Raw genomic sequence first — 9402 nt, 5'->3', positions numbered from 1 at the left:
AAATTTGAGTAGCTTAGGTTTAATTCCAAAGTTATCTAAAAATGATTTTGAAATTTGTGAATCATGCAGTCAAGCAAAAAAATTCAAAATAATCACATAAATCAGTTATGCGAGAATCTGAGCCTTTAGATTTAATACCCTCAGAAATATATGAATTAGATGGAACGTTAACTAGAAATGGTAAACGTTATTTAATCACTTCTATTGATGATAGTTCTGATTTTACTTATGTATATCTTAAGAAAAATAAAAGTGAAGCACTTCAAATGTTTAAGTTATATGTAATTGAAATTGAAAATCAACTCAACAAGAAAATAAAGAAACTCAGAAGCGATAGAGGCACTGAGTATGACTCTAACATGTTTAATGATTTTTATAAATTAAATAGCATTATTAATGAAACAACTGCATTTGCACCATATTCACCTGAAATGAATGGTAGAGCTGAAAGAAAGAATAGAACTTTAACTGAATTAGTTGTAGCTATTATGTTAAGTTCTGGTGCAGCACCCTCTTGGTGGGGTGAAATTTTATTAACTGTATGTTATGTGTCAAATAGAGTCCCCAAGACTAAAAACAAAATTTCCCATATGAAATTATTAAGAATAGACAACCAAACTTGTCTTATTTGAGAACTTGGGGTTGTTTGGCTTATGTCCGGATACTAGACCTCAAGAGAGTTAAACTCGCAAGTAGAGCCTATGAATGTATATTGATTGGGTATGTTGTAAACAACAAAGCGTACGGGTTTTATGACCTTAACGCCAAAGTGATCATTGAGTCTAACGATGCTGACTTCAATGAAATGAAATTCTCTTTTAAATTGAGGAATAGTGGGGGCACAATAACTTGTGACATACCTATGATTAGGAATAATGATAATAACGATAAGTTAGAAATAGAACCTAGAAGAAGTAAGATAGCAAGGGCTACTAGAGAGTATGGACCTGATTATATGGTCTAACATTAGAAGAAGATCCATCAACACTCCAAGAAGCTTTGACTTCTTTGAATGTTGATTTGTGGCAAGAAGCCATAAATGATAAGATGGACTCTCTAGAGTCTAACAAGACTTGACACTCTGACTTGCCTCCTGGCTGCAAACCTATTGGTTGTAAGTGGATATTGAAAAAGAAACTGAAACCTGATGGCACAGTGGATAAATACAAGGCTCGCCTTGTAGCTAAGGGTTTCAGACAAAGAGAAAATGTAGATTTCTTCGACACATTTTCACCTGTTACTAGAATAACATCCATTAGAGTACTAATATCGATCGTTGCGATACATAATTTATTAGTACATCAAATGGATGTTAAGACTGCCTTTTTAAATGGTGATTTGGAAGAAGAAATCTATATGGAACAACCTGAAGGTTTTGTAATACATAAGTAAGAAAATAAGGTCTTCAAGTTAGATAAGTCATTGTATGGTCTTAAGCAAGCACCTAAACAGTGGCATGAAAATTTTAATGACTTAATAGTCTCGAATGAGTTTAAGGTGAATGAAAGTGACAAATGCATTTATTACAAAAATCAGAAATTGACATTTATACTATCATATGTGTCTATGTAGACGATATACTCATATTTGGTTCCAACATTCATGTTGTGAATAATGTGAAATCATTGTTGTGTAACAACCTTGATCTGAAAGACCTTGGAGAGGCAAGTGTAATCCTTGGTATAAAAAATTACTAGGTCAAAAGAAGGAATATTTTTGGATCAATCTCACTATGTGGAAAAGATCCTAAAGAACTATAAATACTTTGACTGTAAACCTACCAGCACACCATATGATCCAATTGTAAAACTTTTTAAGAACACTTATGAAGGTGTAAGACAAGCTGAATATGCTAGCATCATTGGCAGCCTTCGGTATGCCATTGATTGCACTAGACTCGATATTGCCTATGTTGTGGGATTATTATGCAGGTTTACCAGTAGACCAAGTATGGAGCATTGGCATGCTATTGAAAGGGTAATGAGATACCTTAAGAAAACAATGAACCTTGGATTACATTACCAAAGGTTTCCAGCCGTCCTAGAATGATTCAACGATGCTGATTGGAACACTCTTTCAGATGATTCCAAAGCAACCAGTGGCTATATATTTAGCATAGCTGGTGGGGCTGTTTCTTGGAAGTCAAAGAAACAGACTATTCTGGCTCAATCCACTATGGAAGCTGAGATGATAGCACTAGCAACAGCTAGTGAAGAAGCAAGTTGGCTGAGAAGCTTGCTTGCAGAGATTTCCCTATGGGAAAAACTGTTGATCCATTGTGATAGTACCGCAGCTATTGCAAAAATTGAGAATCGCTTTTATAACGGTAAGAACGACAAATTCGTCGTAAGTACAACACCATTAGAGAGTTACTCTTTACAGGAGCTGTTAGAGTGGATCATGTACGCACTGAGAATAACTTAGCAGATCCTTTGACGAAAGGACTACCTAGAGAGAAAGTCCATCATACTTCTAGGAGTATCAAACTATTGCCCTTAGAACGAGAATCACTCATGATGGTAACCCGACCTAACTGACTGGAGATCCCAAGAAATAGGTTCAATGGGTAATAACAAGTTGTAAAGTAATTTGAGAATGAACATGCTATAAAATTATGAGAAGCATGATTCCTACAACATATGTAAGGATGAATTAAACTCTTAATGACTATACTCCAATTGGAGTGGAGTACCTAGGCTACAGGAGTAGTCTTGATAGACTCACCTATGTGAATGTGGAAGTGGGGGCCGCTTCCTATGAAATTTAGGGGCATAAATTTCTAGAACGTTCACTATACTGAGATAGATGTGCATGGTACGGGCTTTACAGAATACACCTTTGAAAAGGTTGTGTGTGGTTTGATGCTGGAGATAGAGTTCAAGACTACGAGTCACTATAGTAAAATCTGGATCTTATTCACTATGCAAAGGTTCAAGTCGGATGACACATTTGTTTATGCACAATCTTATTGAGACCACAAATATTCTCGGAAATCGTTTTTTAATTTCAAGTACGGGATTGTTAGAACATGGTTTGTTGAAAACCATTTGTGGGAACTTTTGGGTGTGAAATATAAAAAACACCCAAGTACCACATAGAAGAGTTTTGAAAAAAAAACATCTTCCAAGTCTCACATTGAAGAAATGAGGAACATGAAAAAAAATCTCATATTATAAATAGAGGTTTTCTCCTTTCATTATAACTTGCACCAAGTTGAAGGCATTTCCTCTCAACTTTTCTTTCTCCCCCCTAATATTCCGCCGACACATTTTCGGCAACCTTCTACCCTTTCTTTCCGTGGTATTTAAGAATTGGCACGGGTAGCCATATTGTGGGTAATTTCGAGAATTGGCACTGGTAGTCATATTATGGTGGGTGTATTCGAGATCGGTTCTCACAGTGTAGTAAGAATTCGATAACAGAGATCTGGGTTGTTTTATCCTGTCGGCGTGGTTGATAGTCTACTTGCACATTTTGGACAGTGCCACGAAACGTCTTAAAGAGAGCGACCTGGTCATGACTTAGTCAATAAGTATTACTTTATGTCATTTATGTTTGCACAAACTTATCCTCAAATCGTTTACCATCTGCCCATTTCACATGCTGATTGATTAGTACAGGGTTCTTTATCTCGGGGTATATTTCAACAACTCTGGGTGCTTCCGGTGCAATGGAAATTAACTCTTGATGACTGAACCCCAATGTCTCCAATAGCCTGTGAACATCCTTCTTTGTGCATATTGAAGACTGTTGAAGCTGTTTTGGTGACCAATCACATTTACAATTGTAAAGGTATATTATTCTTGTTATTACAGAATTGCTTGGTTAATGTAAATGTGCACTTGGTGCGTTTGGCTGGAGTTCAACTCCTGTCCAGCTGGAGAAACTACTGTGGAATGTGGAATATGAGGATGAGATTTTTTTAAAGATTTCTTATTTATTTTTTAATAAAAAATAACATATAATTATATTTGTTAAAAGAATTTTTTTGCCACATATCTTAATCTTATCCCGTACTAGAGAGGATCCCACTTGTTTGGCTGTACTTGTGCACTGTGCGTTTGGCTGTACGAGTGCACTTGGTGTGTTTGGCTCCTCTATTTAGTTCTAATGTTAGGACACTTATCTTCCTTGTGATATTTGAAATTGAAATACTTGGAAAAACTTATTGAGTTCATGCAACTTGTATCTTTATTCATAAATAAATAGATTATTTTGAACCCATTTTCGAGGAAATGGGCAACTGCACTAATTGATATGAGTACTATACTGTGCAGTCAAGATTAAAGGTGAATTTACTAAGGCTTGAAGTACTTCATTTTGGGCTGTCCAATGTATTGAGATCTCAATCTAATGAATAATTTAAAAATCAGTGCAGCTTTCCCTTCCTTTCATACTTGCATATAGATTTGTTTTGTAACCAATCGTAAAAATTAATTAAAATCATGTAACTGTTAATGATTATTTATCAATGAAACTGTTGGTTAATATGACAAAACTGTTGAAGCTATCAACTGAAATTTGTGACAATATTGAGCGTTCACGGTATACATTTAGAAAATAGAAAGAAAAAATTGAACTTTGCTTTAAATAAAGAAGAGATGTTGACACTCAATACATAATTTAATTTAAAAAGTGATTGTGGCCTTGAATGACCGATTTCCTTTTTGACAGTTATTAGTTCTGGCTGTCCTTCAATTTTTCAGTTTTTGGTTTCCCTTTATTCCTTGATTTTGGCTTCCATTTGACTTTGATAAGAGATTGACCCAGCAAATTAGCTTTCTTAAATCACTTTCATTATATATTAGTTAGTAGAAGTTTCTACATAATCACTTTATCTATTATCTATACTAGCTAACTTGCATTGTGACTATTGCCATTATGTTAGTACTTTTTATACATACTAGTGTGTACAAGCATTTTGTGTCTGCCGGCGAATATTGTATGATACTATATATTCAATTTTTATAATATTATATTTTTTTGTGTTTATGATAATGTTTAATTTAATATGAGATATGTGATTAATTAACGTATTGGTGGTAGTTGTTTAGGATTATATAGTTTTTTTTAAAAAATTAAATAATGTTAAGGGCAATATAGGAAATGGAAGTTACACCATGAGGGAAGTTACATCATGAGGGAAGTTATTTCAAGTTTTGGCTTTATATATAGTATAAATACTTTTTATACATACTAGTGCGTACAAGCATTTCGTGTCTGTCGGCGAATATTGTGTGATACTATATATTTAATTTTTATAATATTATATTTTTTGTGTGTTTATGATAATGTTTAATTTAAGGTGGGATATGTGATTAATTAACGTATTGGTGGTAGTTGCTTAGGATTATAGTTTTTTTGTAAAAATTAAATAATATTAAGGGCAATATAGGAAATGAAAATTACACCATGAGGGAAGTTATTTCAAGTTTTGGCTATATATATAGTATAGATAACAAAAAAATCTCCTTGCCATGTCATTATTGACACATGTCACCATCTCCTTAACTTAAACTCATTGTCATGTCATCATTGACACATGTCACCATTTCCTTAACTTTTCCCCTCCAAAATGCTCACATATTCTTATAATGAACTCTCACACACTATATCATTCTTCTAATATCTTAATATAAATATATGTGAGAATAGATTGTCCAAAGAATAGTCTATTTTCATTAAATTAATCTTTCATCTCTCTACTCTTATTTCATTTCAATTTACTTCTTAGTTTTCTTCTCTATTCTTATTTCAATTTACTTCTTAATCTTCTCTTCTTTGGAAACTCACAAATTACTTCTCCTACATTTTTTCATTTTTGTTAGACATGCCTAATCTTTTCCATCATCAAACGAGGTATGATTTTCATCAATTAATCTTTCATTTCTCTACTCTTATTTCATTTCAATTTACTTCTTAATTTTCTTCTCTATTCTTATTTCAATCTACTTCTTAATCTTCTCTTCTTTTGAAACTCACAAACTACTTCTCCTACATTTTTTCATTTTGATTAGACAGATCTAATCTTTCCCATCATCAAACGAGGTATGATTTTAAAGTCATTTCACTTTTTTATTACTTCATCATTCATGAATGATCTACCGAGATGTTCATTGATATATATAATTTTATTTCATTTTTTACCAATCAAAGAGATAAAAGCCTTAAAAGAAAAAAAAACTGATATAATTTTGAACATATTTTGATTCTTACAACTGTCATCCGGGTTTATCCACCCTTACGAAAGTTCTAGATCCGATCCAAAACATGTTTTTTCAAGTAGGTGGGGGTTTCAGTGTTGAATCCATTTTCATTACCAGGGATCCTGATAAGTCATTTTGTCATATTTTGTTATGACTTTCTTTTATATTGTTTGGAAGTTTCAAATTGTATAATTTTCATATCATGCATATTCAATTTCGTCTAATGCAAAGCTTCAGCGCTCTTATTTCGTTATTAATTTTGCTTAATTTGTTTATTTGTAATGATTAATAACGATGTTACAAATATATGGTTGAAGTTGTGATTTTCTTTTCAAGGTGGAAAGAACTTTGTCAATTTATGATCTTTAGCTGCAATGCATCCTTCACTTCTTGGGTTTGATAATTATTATTTTTTATTTGCAAAACTTAATAATGATGCTACAAATATATGGTCGAAGTTGTCTTTCTCTTTTCGATTAGTCATATAATGAGTTATGATATTACAATTAATAATGAAATATGTTGATATTCTAACTCCCTTAAAAAATAACTGACAATGATTTTACTTCAAAATAATGATTTTAATACTAATTATTAAAAAAGATCTTAAAACGTTTGAAATTAATATTATTTAATTATTTCTAAAACTAAAATAGTAGTCATTCAATCTTATTAAAACATTCTCAATTACTATCATCTAATTATTTTTTAAATTTTAAAACGCTAAATAGGATATATAGTAATTGCACATTTAAATAGTAAATCTGAAAACATTCTCAATTAAATTTATTTAATTCTTTTTTAATACTTAAATAAGAGGAATTCATTGTTACTATTATTATAATGATTTATGGTATTACAATTATTAAGGAAAAATATATTGATATTCTACCTCGCTTAAAAAATAATAGACAGTGAATTTAGTACAAAATAATCATTTGCAATACTAATTATTTAAATAGATCTTAAAATGTTTTCAATTAATATTATTTAATTATTTTTAAAACTCGAGTAGGAAGTCAATCTTATTAAAATATTCTCAATTAATATCATATAATCATTTTTTAATTTTAAAATGCTAAATATGTTATGTCGTAATTACACATTTAGATAGTAGATCTTAAAATATTTTCAATTAATATCATTTAATTATTTTTTAAACTTAAATCAGAAGAATCATTTGTTACAATTAATAGAATGAGTTATGATATTAATATTAATAAGGAAATTTGTTAATGGGAGGAATCAATTGTTACTATTAATATAATAAGTTATGATATTAAAATTAAATTATAAAATAATTAAATGATATTCTATTTCTCTTAAAAAATATACAATGACTTTATTTTAAAATAATCATTTTTAAAACTAATTATTTAAAAAGATCTTAAAACTTTTTCAATTAATACTATTTATTATTTTAAAAACTGAAATAGTAGGAATTCAATCTTATTAAAACATTCTCAATTAATATCATCTAATCATTTTTTTTAAATTTTAAAACATTAAATATGCTATGTCGTAATTGCACATTTAGATAATAGATCTTACAACGTTCTCAATTAATATCATTTAATCATTTTTTAAAACATAAGTATGAGAAATCTATTGTTACTATTAATAAAATGAGTTATGATATTAAAATTAATAAGTAAACTTGTTGGTATTATTTCAAAATAATCATTTTTAATATTAATTACTTAAAAAAATTTAAAGCATTTTCAATTAATATTATTTAATTATTTTTAAAACTGAAATAGTAGGAATTCAATCCGTTAAAAACATTCTCGATTAATATCATCTAATCATTTTTAAAATTTTAAAGATTAAATAGTATATAAAAAAATTGCATATTTAAATAGTAGATCTTAAAATGTTCTGAATTAATATCATTTAATTATTTTTTTAAACTTAAATAAGAGAAATCCACTGTTACTATTAATAGAATGAGTTATGATATTACAATTAATAAGGAAATCTGTTGATATTCTACCTCGCTTAAATTTTTTTATAAACAATGGATTTACTTTAAAATAAACAATTTTAACACTAATTATTTAAATAGATCTTAAAATGTTCACAATTAATATTATTTAATTATTTTTAAAACTAAGTTAGTAGAAATTCATTCTTATTAAAATATTATCAATTAAAATCATTTACTCATTTTAAAATTTAAAATACTAAACAAAATATGTAGAAATTACACATTTAAATAGTAGATCTTAAAACGTTCTCAATTAATATCATTTAAATAGTAAGAAGTCATTGTTATTATTAATAGAATGAGCTATGATATTAAAATTAATAAGGAAATATGTTGTAATTCAATCTCACTTAAAAAATAATAGACAATGAATTTATTTCAAAATAATCATTTTAATACTAATTATTTAAATATATTTTAAAACGTTCTCAACTAATATTTTTAATTATTTTTCTAACTTAAATAGTAGGAATTCAATCTTATTAAAACATTCTCACTAAATATCATCTAATCATTTTTAAAATTTTAAAATGTTACATGGAATAAGTAGGAATTACGCATTTAAATGGTAGATGTTAAAACTTTCTCAATTAATAACATTTAATCATTTTTAAAACTTAAATAGTAGGAATTCATTATTATTAATAATAGAATGAGTAGGGATGACAACGGGCGCAGGTAGTGCTCTCCCGTGCCCAAACTCGCAATATTTGTGGGTACCCATGCGGCCCGCGCGGGTAGCGGGTATTTACGGGTACCCAACAGGTTTTTAATTTTAATTATATATTTATATAATTTGTCATAATCAATATGTAAAAATAATTGTTACATGAATAATATGATATTTATATGATAACTTTATTATCATAGTCAAATATGTGTAATTTATTATGAAATAATAATAAAATATATGATATATAATCTTAAAATAATAATAAATATATATAAAAATTTAACTAAAAACTAAATATATAAAATTGCGGGTACCCGCAGGGCAGGTATCACAAAACCCGCTCCCACCCATAAGCTATTATTGCGGGTACCCGTTGCGAGTATTTCAACAGGTACCCACGAGTCGGGTTTTTTTGCCATCCCTAAGAATGAGTTATGATATTAAAATTAATAAATAATTTTTTTGGAATTCTATTTCACTTAAAAAATAATAGTTTAATAATAATTATTTAAATAGATCTTAAAGTTTTCTCAATT

At 29.1% G+C, this 9402-nt stretch overlaps 1 long non-coding RNA gene across 1 annotated transcript in view; it reads right to left on the bottom strand.

Annotated features, from left to right (window-relative positions):
• The window catches only part of LOC109346127, a 19151-nt gene extending 14431 nt beyond the window's left edge, over positions 1-4720 (bottom strand). The window contains exon 1 of the long non-coding RNA XR_002107483.1: positions 4619-4720. This is a non-coding gene — a long non-coding RNA (uncharacterized LOC109346127). The remainder of the gene's footprint in view (positions 1-4618) is intronic.

The sequence above is a fragment of the Lupinus angustifolius genome, chromosome LG04 (genome assembly GCF_001865875.1).
Source record: "Lupinus angustifolius cultivar Tanjil chromosome LG04, LupAngTanjil_v1.0, whole genome shotgun sequence".
Taxonomy (NCBI): domain Eukaryota; kingdom Viridiplantae; phylum Streptophyta; class Magnoliopsida; order Fabales; family Fabaceae; genus Lupinus; species Lupinus angustifolius.
This window is presented reverse-complemented; position numbering and strand designations above follow the sequence as displayed.